We start from the raw sequence: 12,474 nt of genomic DNA, 5'->3' as shown, positions 1-12,474 counted from the left end.
AGAGACTCCAACAAGAGGCTGGTTACAGACACAAGGGAGATACAGGATTTTTCCCACCCCTCCCCAAAAAAAAATCAAAGAACATTTTTTTTTTCTTCTTCTTCTTCTACTTCTTCTTTTTCTTTTGGTACCTTATATAAAAAAATTTTCTTTTCTTTTCTAAAACTTTTTATAATCTTTAATTTTTGCCTTTTTTGAAAAAAAAATTGTTTTCCAGTAACTTTTTTTTCTTCTTATAATTTTTATTTTAGGGATATGTGAATGTGCGTTTTTCTTTCTTTTTTTTTTGTCTTCTTTCTCTCTTTTTTTCTTTTTTAATTATCTTTTTGGTTTTTGTTTAGCTCTACTGAACTTCTGATCTTTTTTTCTTCCTTTCTTATCCTTTTCACCTTTTCCTCTCTTTTGTTCTTCTTTATGTGACTTAACTCTTGTCCTGCACATCCTCAGATAAACCCGTAATTAATTAGTAGACCCTATACCCCATTGTGTACACACTTAATCCACAAATTTATTACTCAATTCAGAACCTCTGAGACTTAAATTCCTTAATTGCAGTACTACTTCCTTATACTTATATAATATTATAAGCATTTTTATTTTTAAGTTTTTCACATCTCCTCTATGTCCCTCCTCTTCTCTCAATATATTCACGTTCTTCTCTAAATAGATTGTTATCGATTCTACATAATATTATTAATTTTTACTTTTCTATTTTTTCTGGTCTCTTTTCTTTTCCCATTCGCTTTCTTCTTTTTTTCTCTCTCTCTAATTTCATCCTACCCAACCAATTTCCTACATTGAAATTAGGACTTAGTTAACTCTCCCTATGCCTCCCCACACCAATCTATTCCTATTTTTTACCCACATCTCTCCCTAACCCTAATAATTTCTGGTTTTCCAAATTCTCTGCGGTTCGAGGCCCTTTAATATATAGTTGTTAGATGTTGTATAGATGTATCTGTTGAACAAGATTTTATCTGTAGACTATTGACTGTACAAATTCAGACTTTGGTTGATGGTTGCCTTAAGAGAGTGTTTGAGCACAAATCTGGTGCTATTTTCATCTCAAATGGGCAGAGTAAGCAAGAAAAAAAAATGGCAAATCCGGGTATATCAACTCCCAATCTTGATAATCAGGGGAGAGAACAGATAATGAATAATCCAGAGGAGAGTTCCCAAATAGCTCTACAAACACTGCTGGCAAACATGATAAATGAAAAGATGGAAAGCATACAAACGACTCTGTATGAACGTGATAGGGAGACAGAGGAGGCAATCCAAAAGTTTATACAGGAATATCATAAGCGTGAGGATGCTACTCAAAAACTGATACAGGATTTGGGTGAGCAGCTTGAGAATACTCAAAGAGAAAGGCAGGAATGGCGTGAGCAGGCTGAGAACCCTCAAAGAGATCTGCAGGAATCCCACGAACGGGAGGAAGCTAATCAAAGAGTAATACAGGAATTGAGAGACCAGGTAGAGAACACACAAAGATCACTAAAGGCATTCATGGAATCCATTAACAAAGAGCTGAAGGAAGTCAGGGAGACCACAAAGGGAATGATGGATGGAACCCAACAGAAGGAATGGGAGTCCAAGGAAACCATAATCAATCAACTAAGTGATTTGAGAATAAACAAAGAACACCAAATTATGGAAGTAAAGAAATTCATACAAGAACTAAAACAGAGCTTCAACAAAGAATTTGAAGTCATCAAAGCTGACCAATTAGAAGGAAAAGAGATCAAAAACAATGTAGAAAGTCTTGACAGCAGGTTAGACCATGCAGAAGATCGAATCTCAGGGATTGAAGAGAGTCTAGATATAATAGAGCAAGAACATACAACCATCCAAGACAAGTCCAAGAAATATGATAGATCTATCCAAGACTTGGAAGACACCATCAGAAGGCCTAATCTAAGGATAATGGGTGTAGAGGAGCACCTAGAAACAGAAGTTAATGGCCTAGGAAATTTGTATAACAGGTCCTAGCAGAGAACATCCCAAACATAAAAAAGATAGGCCTATTCAGATAAAGAAGCTTTTAGAACCCCAAATAGACCAGACCAGAATAGGACATCCCACTGTCACATTATAATCCACACAGGATCAACTCAGACCAAGGAAACGATCCTTAAAGCTGTCAAGGAGAAAAGATTAATCACCTATAAAGGAAAACCAATTAGAATCACCTCAAATTTCTCAGCAGAGACAATCAAAGCAAGAAGAGCCTGCAATGATGTATGCTATGCCCTAAAAACAAACAACTATCAACCAAGAATACTGTACCCAGCTAAACTCTCCTTCATACCTGAAGGCCAAATAAAAACCTTCCATAACAAAGAAAGTTTGAAACAATACATCTCCACCAAACCAGTCCTACAAAAGAATCTTAAAGATGTCCTACACATAGAAAACCAACAAGACTACAATAAAGGTCAAGAAACTGCACCCAAACTGAGAATCCAAGAAACATAGGAAGAAGCCACTTTGCGCAGCCACCAAGAAGGTGGATGACATGGCAGGAACTCCCAAATACCTCTCAGTCCTTTCTCTTAACGTTAACGGAATGAACTCTCCAATTAAGCGACATAGACTGTCTAGTTGGATTAAAAAACAAGACCCTTCTATCTGCTGCCTTCAGGAGTCACATCTTGCCCATAAAAACAAACACATTTTCAATGTTAAAGGTGGAAAAAAATCTACCAAGCAAAAGGCCCCCATAAACAGGCGGGAGTTGCAATCCTAATACCAGATAAAATAGACTTCAAATTAAAAGTAGTGAAAAAACATAAAGAAGGTTGCCACATACTCATTAAGGGATCTCTCCTTCAGGAGGATATTACAATTCTAAATATCTACTCGACAAACAATGGAGCACCCAAATTTATCCAAGAAACACTAATTTCCCTCAAATCCCATATAACTCCAAAGACATTAATTGTTGGGGATTTTAACACACCACTCTCCCCACTAGATAGATCAACTGGGCAAAAACCCAACAGAGAACTGCAGATCTAAACAGCTGTATAGATCAACTAGACTTAACAGACATCTACCGAACATTTCACCCAGCAGCATCAGAATACACATTTTCCTCAGCAGCACATGGAACATTTTCTAAAATAGACCACATTTTAGGCCACAAAGCAAACTTGTGTAAATTCAGAAACATTGAAGTTATATCTTGCATTCTCTCTGACCACAAGGGAATAAAATTAGAACTCAACAGCAAAAGCCACCAAAGAAAGTCCGGTTTCACATGGAGGCTGAACAACACACTGCTGAATCATGAATCGGTCATGGAAGAGATTAGAAAGGAAATTCAAATGTTCATGCTATTCAACAAAAATGAACACACAAATAACCAGCTCCTCTGGGACACAGCAAAGGAAGTACTCAGAGGCAAGTTTATAGCTCTGAACTCCTACATGAACATATTGGAGAGATCTGAAACCAACAATTTAATGACACATCTAAACCTCCTTGAAAAAGAGCAGCAAGATAAACCCCAATCCAATAGCCGGAAAGAAATAATTAAAATTAAATCAGAATTAAATGAATTAGAATCCAAAAAATATATAGAAAGAATCAACAAAACAAAGAGTAGGTTCTTCGAAAAACTTAACCAAATTGACAGACCATTAGCAAATCTTATCAGAAAAAGAAGAGAACACACCCAAATTAATTAACTCAGAGATGAGAATGGAAACATCACCACGGAAACAACCAAGATTCAGAACATTATAAGGGAATACTTCTCAAAACTTTATGCTAATAAGTTTGAGAACATGACAGAAATGGACCTTTTCCTGGCAAATATTGACGTGCCAATACTAAACCAAGATGAGTTAATCCATCTTAACAGGCCCATATCAAGCATTGAAATAGAAACAACAATAAGAGACCTCTCAGCTAAGAAAAGTCCAGGACCAGATGGTTTTACAGTGGAATTTTACAAGGCCTTCAAAGCAGAGCTCACACCAATACTCCTCCAACTCTTCAATGAAATTGAAAAAGAAAGTTCACTCCCGAACACATTCTATGAAGCCATCATAACCCTCATCCCAAAACCAGGAAGGTACTCAACAAAGAAAGAGAACTATAGACCCATTTCTTTGATGAACATTGATGCAAAACTTCTCAACAAAATTTTGGCCAACCGACTTCAACAATTCATCCAAAAAATCATACACCACGATCAAACAGGATTCATTTCAGGGATGCAAAGCTGGTTCAATATACACAAATCAATTAATGTTATCCATCACATCAACAGGAGCAAGAATAAGAACCACATGATTATCTCAATAGATGCAGAAAAAGCATTTGACAAGATTCAACACGCCTTTATGATGAAGGTTTTGGAAAAATTAGGAATCCATGGGACATTCCTCAATACAGTAAAGGCTGTATATGACAAACCTACAGCCAGCATTATACTTAATGGTGAAAAATTAAAGCCATTCCCTCTTAACTCAGGAGCAAGACAAGGATGTCCACTCTGTCCACTTCTCTTCAATCTAGTATTAGAATGCCTAGCTACAGCAATAAGACACGATGCAGACATAAAGGGGATCCAAATAGGGAAAGAAGAAATAAAACTCTCCCTCTTTGCAGACGACATGATCTTGTATTTAAAGAATCCCATAGACTCCACTCCCAAATTACTCAAGCTGATTCAAAACTTTGGCAAAGGAGCAGGTTATAAAATTAACCCCCCAAAAGCAATGGCTTTTCTGTACGCCAACAATGAGAAAAGTGTGCCTGAAATTAGGAAAGCAACTCCATTTTTAATAGTCCCACAAAAAATAAAATACTTACTAATTAACTTAACAAAGGAGTGAAGGACCTCTATGATGAAAACTTTAAAATCTTGAAAAAGGAAATCAACACAGAACTTAGAAAATGGCAAAACCTCCCATGCTCCTGGCTATCTTCAAATTCAAGATACCTATCAAAATTCCAACCACATTCTTCAAGGAAATAGAAGAGGCAATCCAAAAATTCTTATGGAACAATAAAAGACCCCGAATAGCAAAAACGCTCCTCAATGAAAAGAACACTGCTGGAGGAATATCAATATCAAATTTCAAACTTTACTATAAAGCCATAGTAATCAAAACAGCTTGGTATTGGCATAAGAACAGACCTCAGGAACAATGGAATAGAATTGAAAACCCAGAAATGAACCTACAGACCTATAGCCATCTAATCCTCGATAAAGGAGCTAAAACAATAGAATGGAACAAAGACAGCCTCTTCAGTAAATGGTGCTGGCAAAATTGGTTAACTACTTGTAGAAAACTAAAGGTAGATCCTTATATATCACACTGCACCAGAATCAACTCCAAAAGGTTCAAAGACCTCGAAGTCAAAACAGACACTCTGAAAACATTACAGCATGGAATAGGAGAAACCCTAGGTCTCCTTGGCTCAGGCCCGAAATTTTCTGAATAGAGACTCGGAAACAAAACATATCAAAGAAACCTTGGAGAAATGTGATTGCATGAAGTTGCAGAGCTTCTACATGGCACAGGACATAGCTAGCAAGATCAATAGAAAGCCCACGGATTGGGAGAAGATCTTTACTAGCCATACAATGGACAAGGGTCTCTATATAAAATATATTTGGAACTCAAAAAATTAAATCCCCCAACAACAAACCCTCAAAGAAACAACTGCCCAATAAATAAGTGGGCTAAAGACTTAAAGAGAAACTTCTCTGAAGAAGAAAGAAGGATTGCCTATAGACACATGAAGAAATGCTCAACATCCGTATCCATAAAAAAATGCAAATCAAAACAAAATTGAGATAACACCTCACTCCAGTTAGAATGGCAAAAATCAAGAATTCTAACAACAACAGATGCTCGAGGGGATGTCGACAGAAGGGAACCTTACTTCATTGTTGGTGGGAATGTAAACTTGTTCAACCACTTTGGAAAGCAGTTTGGAGGTTCCTCAAACGACTTCACATAGAGGTCCCCTATAACCCAGCTATCCCACTTTTGGGCATTTACCCAAATGTTTACAAACAAGACCACACTACAGCTACCAGCACAACTATGTTTATTGCAGCATTATTTACCATAGCTGAGATATGGAACCAACCCAGATGCCCTTCCGTAGATGAATGGATCAAGAAAATGTGGTATATATACACAATGGAATTCTATGCCTCCATCAGAAAGAATGACATTGCCCCATTTGTTAGGAAATGGAAAAACTTGGAAAAAATTATATTAAGTGAAGTAAGCCAGGCCCAAAGAAACACAGGTTCCATGGTTTCCCTTATTTGCAATATCTAGTATATGTATGAGTCAAGCAGAAAAGGTCAGATAATGTGATGTTAGGAAAATGAACCCTTAGATATGTATTTTAATGTTTTTTTCTTTCATCCAAGTGTTTCTAACCCATTTATAAGATTATTTCTTTTTTGCTTAGTATGTTCTTCCCCCACAGTTTAACACCCACTTTCAGTATATTTGATGTCAGTATAACTTGTGGAGGAGATGGGGAAAAACAAGTCGTTTAAGGATTCAGGTGGACCTGTTGCAACAATGAGAAGTACAAATTGTCATGTCAAAAACGAGCTTAACAATGTCGGTGGGGGGGGGGAGAGGGAGGAAGGATTGGGTGGGAGGAAGGGGGAGGCTGGGAAGGGAGGTGAAGAGTAAACAAAGGAGGAGGCTGCAATGTTTGGTAAGAAATGTATTCATTATCCTGCCAATGTAATTGCAACCCCTCTGTACAGTAATTCACAAATAAAATAAAATAAAATAAAGCAGTAAAGTTCAGATAATGTGATATTAGGAAAATGAACCCTTAGATATGTATTTTAATGTTTTTTCTTTCATGCATGTGTTTCTAATGCATTTATAAGATTATTTCTTTGCTTCTTTGTATGTCTCTCCCCCACAGTATAACTCCCGCTTTCACTATATTTGATGTCAGTATAACTTGTGGAGGAGATGGGGAAAAATAAGTCGTTTAAGGATACAGGTGGCCCTGTTGCAACAATGAGAAGTACAAGTTGTCATGTCCAAAACGAGCTTTACAACGTCGGTGCTGGGGGGGGGGAGAGGATTGGGTGGGGGCGAGGGTGGAGGCTGGGAAGGGATGTGAAGGGTAAACAAAGGAGGAGGCTGCAATGCTTGGTAAGAAATGTATGCATTATTCTGGTCATGTAATTGTAACCCCTCTGTACAGTATGTTCACAAATAAAACAAAATAAAATTAAATTTAAAAAAATAAAATAAAATAAAAAAAGGTGATAATATATGTAAGTGAATTGCATGTCAGGAAAAAAAACACTATTGTTAAAACTTCTTCACACAAAATGCAGAATAGCTAAAAAGATATTTTTGGTGTTGGCTAAAAATTCTTTGTAAACTACTGCATTTAAAACAAAGATGTGGGACTGGGAAGGTTTCTCAGTGGTATAGCGCTTGCCTTGCATGCTCAAGGCCCTGGGTTCGATTCCTCAGTACCACATAAGCAAAAAGTAAAAAGCTGGAATTGGTGCTGTGGCTCAAGTGGTAGATCGCTATCCTTGAGCAGAAGAGCTGAGCGACAGTGCCCAGGCCCAGAGTTCAGGCCCCAAGACCGGAACCCTCCATAAATAAAGAAAACAAAAACAAAAAACAAAGATGTGATTTCTGTTTATTTTGAGGGTATTTTGTCCATTTGAGTTTATGCAGAGATAACTTAATCCAAAAGTATATGTGATAACTGGAATACCTATACCTAGGGATTATGCATCTCTTCTAAGTAATTTTTTATTATTTTTATTTTTTTATTGTGAAAATACTGTACAGAGGGGTTACAATTACATGGGCAAGATAATGAGTATATTTCTTATCAAGCATTGTAGTGTCCTCCTTTGTTTCCCCTTCCCATCCCTTCCCATCCTCCTCTGCCGCCCCACACAATCCTCCTACCTACACCCCCTCACACCAAAGTTGTAAAGTTCATTTTTCGACATAAGGACTTGTACATCCTCATTGTTGCAATGAGTCCACCTGTATCCCTATTTCTTTCCCATGTTTTCCCTTATTTGCAATATCTAGTATATGTTTGAGTCAAGCAGAAAAGTTCAGATAAGGTGATGTTAAGGAAATGAACCCTAAGATATATATTCAAATGTTTTTTTTTCTTTCATGCGATTGTTTCTAACACATTTATAAGATTATTTCTTTGTTGCTTTCTTTGTCCCTCCCCACAGTATAACCGCTGCTTTCACTGTATTTGATGTTGGTATAATTTGTGGAGGGAAAGGAGAAAAACTTCTAAGTAATTGAGAAACTTTTCTGGAAGAAACTTTTAGGAAATGACAGAAGACACAAATCTATGCATCTGCATTTTATGTAAGTCATATGTTACTTGCTCAATCCAATTGCTTATCTCTACCTTGCTAGGAAAAACGTATTCTCAAGATAAGAGCCAAAAGTAGTGAAAAGAACAAAATACACAATCATCTTGATTTATTTGTGAAAGTAACAAATGAAATAAAACAATTCCTCTTAAGGGACTCCTATATTAGTGTATGTGAAGATGTTCCTGAATGCCAATATCCATTACATTTTTGGAATTTTAATTTCTACTAACATGTGAAAACTAGAACACGAAAACGTACATAGACTTAGAGTGAACCAGCCTTCAAATCATTTTCTTAATTGTTTTGAAATTACAAAAGAATTGATACTCCTTTGCTTTGGAAATAATTTAAAAATGTTTATCACATGATAATTCAAATACCAAGCAAGAGTAATTTTATATAATCATTATAAATATCATTTTATTACTATTGTAAAATAGAAGAAAAAAAAACCAGTCCCAATATATGACCTACCTATCATTATTCTTAACTTCTAATCATTACCTAAATATCTTAATCTAAATAGTCATGTCTTTAACATAGACATAAATATTCTATACTTGTTTACTTAAAATTTTCCAGGGGTATGTATTCATGTTTCTAAGAAATGTTCAAAGCAGTTAAAAGATTCTTTTGTGAAATTAATGTGATACAACTTGTTGTTGTGGGTGTTGTTTGCAAGGCCTGGGCATTGTCCCTAAGCCTTTTTATTCTCAAAGAAAGCACTCTATAACTTGAGGAAAAGAGCTAATTCCTGTTTTTAGTGGTCAATTGGAGATAAGAATCTAACAAGTACTGTTCGGTCTGGGCTTGTTTCGAAAACAATTCTAAGATCTCAGCACCCAGAATAGCTTGTATTATAAGGGTGAGTTACCGGCACTTGGTTTCATGAAGTTTTTTTTTAATTTTAATTATGTTTTAAGATGTTTGTTTCACTATGATATATATCATGTATATATTTCTCATGACAAATAATCTCTAAAAATGTACCATTCTACACATAACATATATACAGACTCCCTCTAAAAATTTTATGTTACTATTTTTACCTTTTTCATTTCAAAGATATACAGTCTATTTTTCTAAAAGTTTCCTAGAATAAAATAACTCATATTTCAATAGAAAGTAGAGTTTATTACTTTCAAGGGAATTTTAGATATACACATGATATTGTAGTAACATTTACAGTATATTACTTGAAAAGGTTCTGCCGAAACTCTTAAATATTTGTTTGTAGTTAAGGAGAGAGAGGGGGTTAATTAATAATGATTAGGAATTTGCAATGCTTCAAAAAATCTATTCCATAATTTGTTATAAGCACATAGTCAAGCTACCTGATATGGTTTAGTTTCTTTGTTTATTTGTTCAAAATTTCAATATGGATGCATGCACACTGGTAACATTAAAATTATTAATCAAAAGACAAAGGATAGTAAAATCATAGACACATATCCGACGTTCAATAATTAGCACTTATGATGCTAATAATAATTTGGATGGAGAGGATGATGACCACAGTGTAGCCTAACAATGACGATGTTGTGATTGAAAAGGAAAAAAAAAACAAACTTTAATTATCTTTGAAGCCAAATTTCCCACATTGCATAGTTATAAACAACGGTGGATTACATACAATAACAATAATAAGAGGAAGTCTGGGAAGGTGGCTCAGTGGCAGAGTGTTGGCCTTGCCTACATGAGGCTCTGGGTTTGATTCCTCAGCACCACATAAGCAGAAAAAGCGGGAAGTGGCACTGTGGCTCAAGTGGTAGAGTGCATTGAGCTGAAGAGCTGAGGGACAGTGCCAGGCCCAGAGTCCAGGCCCCATGACGAACCAAAAAAAAACAGAATAAAAAGAGGAGAGTTTCAATATCAAGAAATACAATCACATAAACAGGTAGAGACAGTAAAATCCCTAATGTTATTCCAGCAGTCTTTCTAATGTATACTCACTGTTCTTGGTGATATTATTTTCTTATAAATAAAATCTTTTATTTCCATATTTTGATGGACTAAGATGTAGGTTTCAACTTAGTGTGATTAGTTCAAATGACATTCTCATATAGATACTACTCAATAACCAATGTTTTCCAATGATATATTAAGAGTATGTTCTTGATTACAGCTGTAAATACATGACACAATTTACATAATACCACTTACTTATCTGCAGTTACCATAAAAAGACACAAGCTGCAGAGCCAGGAGTTAAAATTTATTTTTATTTCTGCATGAAACTATTTCTAACTTTATACCAACAAACTGAATTTGACTCTTTCCTTATTTTTAAGCTAAGGTAGAAAATGTAAGGACTGTTTACTTTCTTTTTCCTTGCTCTAGAAGTCAACATTTATATTCTTCAATATTTCTACTAGATTGCATCCATTTACAGATGAGAAATGTAAGACCAACAGTCAATGTTGTGAGTAAATAATGGTACTAGAATTTTTGTCTGAGTTCTTCACTCTGTGTGCTTACAAGGAGAGCCATTTAGTGTTGGAGAGGACCAATATGAAAAGAGTATGGGGAAAAATGCATACTTTGTAAACAGTTGTTTTAGGACTGAGTGACTGGTGATGAGTATTTGCAATAGGCTGGTGTCAGGGGCATAAAAAGGAGTATATAGAAATTACATTAGTGACAGAAACTGAGAAAATCTTGATCATTCATTTATCTAATGGATGGGGGTAGGGTAAGAGGAAATCTAAAGTGTTTCCACATCTCTGTCTACTAACTATGTTAGTTACATTCTTGGTGATAAGGACTACATGTGGAAAAGATGGATTTAGAGGAAAAAACTCTCTGATAGTTCTAAGGTTTATGTAAATAGATGCAAAGATAGGTCTGTTTGAACATCATCAAAATATCCACGACCATGAATATGAAAACTAATAATAAAATCAGGGACATTATTAAAGGGAAAAGGAAAAGGAAAGTTCTGACGAAAGTGAACAATGTGAGTATCAGTGTGGATAAGATTGGAGGAAAGATAAATAAGGAAACAAAAAAGTAATAAACACAGATTTACAGAAGAAAAGGAAGGAAAGAATTTTCAGGAAGATATTGAAGGAAATCTACCATTTGGATTTGAAAAGTAAAAGGACATAGACAATTTCAATAAGAACAGTGTTTTGGTGAAAGTCATATTGATAAAATGTTGAGATATGAATGTGAAGACATAAAATTCTGGATCCATAAATTCAACATGTCCTGTTGATTCTAAATGTTGGGAACAAATGCTTTAATCCTGACCTTAGAAATACAGATATAACTCATGAACTTTTTTAGAGGTATTCTCTGAGCATTTTTGAAAACTTTATTTAGCCAGGAGGTTATAGATTGAACTACAGCACAAACAAGCCTAATTTGTCCTACAGTTCCAATTAGTGACCCATCTATCCATATCAGTTTGGGATTTTATTGAAATATATTTAGATATGTTTGGATATCTTATCAGCCTACTCATTATAAATGTAGGACAAGTAACACCAAGTATTAGGTTGAACATACAGCTTTACTGATGTGACTGAAGACTACTCGAATTGATTCTTCTTTAAAATAGAAAATAGAGACCAGTTATGATGTGTCAATGGCTATTGGCCTCAACATCATTTTGTTCAACATCATTTTATGTGGTCATTTATACATAGCTATTGGGCCATTCTGTTCATCTGCTAGGACTATCCTAGATATTTCCTAGTTATTACAAATGAGGGAAACCATAGAATCTGTCTTTGTGTCTTGCTTATTTTTCTTAGTAGGATTTTTCCTCAATAGCCATTGACACATCATAACTGGACTTTCTTTAACTTGGAAATTATAGATTATGTCTTTTTATACTCTAACTTGGGACAATGATCTGCTGTCAGTTATTACCTTCTTTTACCCTTCTTTTGCCCTTCCACTTACATAATTATTCTTTAAAGAGACATAATTGAGCTTGCATTTCTAAATTCTTCAAAATTATCTGAAATACTTCATACTTCTGGCAGCCTCCTATATCTTTCTCAAGGGAAATATTTTGTCACTACCATTTTTATCCTATATGATAATGGATATCTTCCTGCCTAATTCAGTGCAAGATATACATTAGA

The sequence above is a fragment of the Dipodomys spectabilis genome, unplaced genomic scaffold, assembly GCF_019054845.1.
Source record: "Dipodomys spectabilis isolate Male_0828 unplaced genomic scaffold, ASM1905484v1 ptg000556l, whole genome shotgun sequence".
In the NCBI taxonomy this organism is placed as follows: domain Eukaryota; kingdom Metazoa; phylum Chordata; class Mammalia; order Rodentia; family Heteromyidae; genus Dipodomys; species Dipodomys spectabilis.
This window is presented reverse-complemented; position numbering follows the sequence as displayed.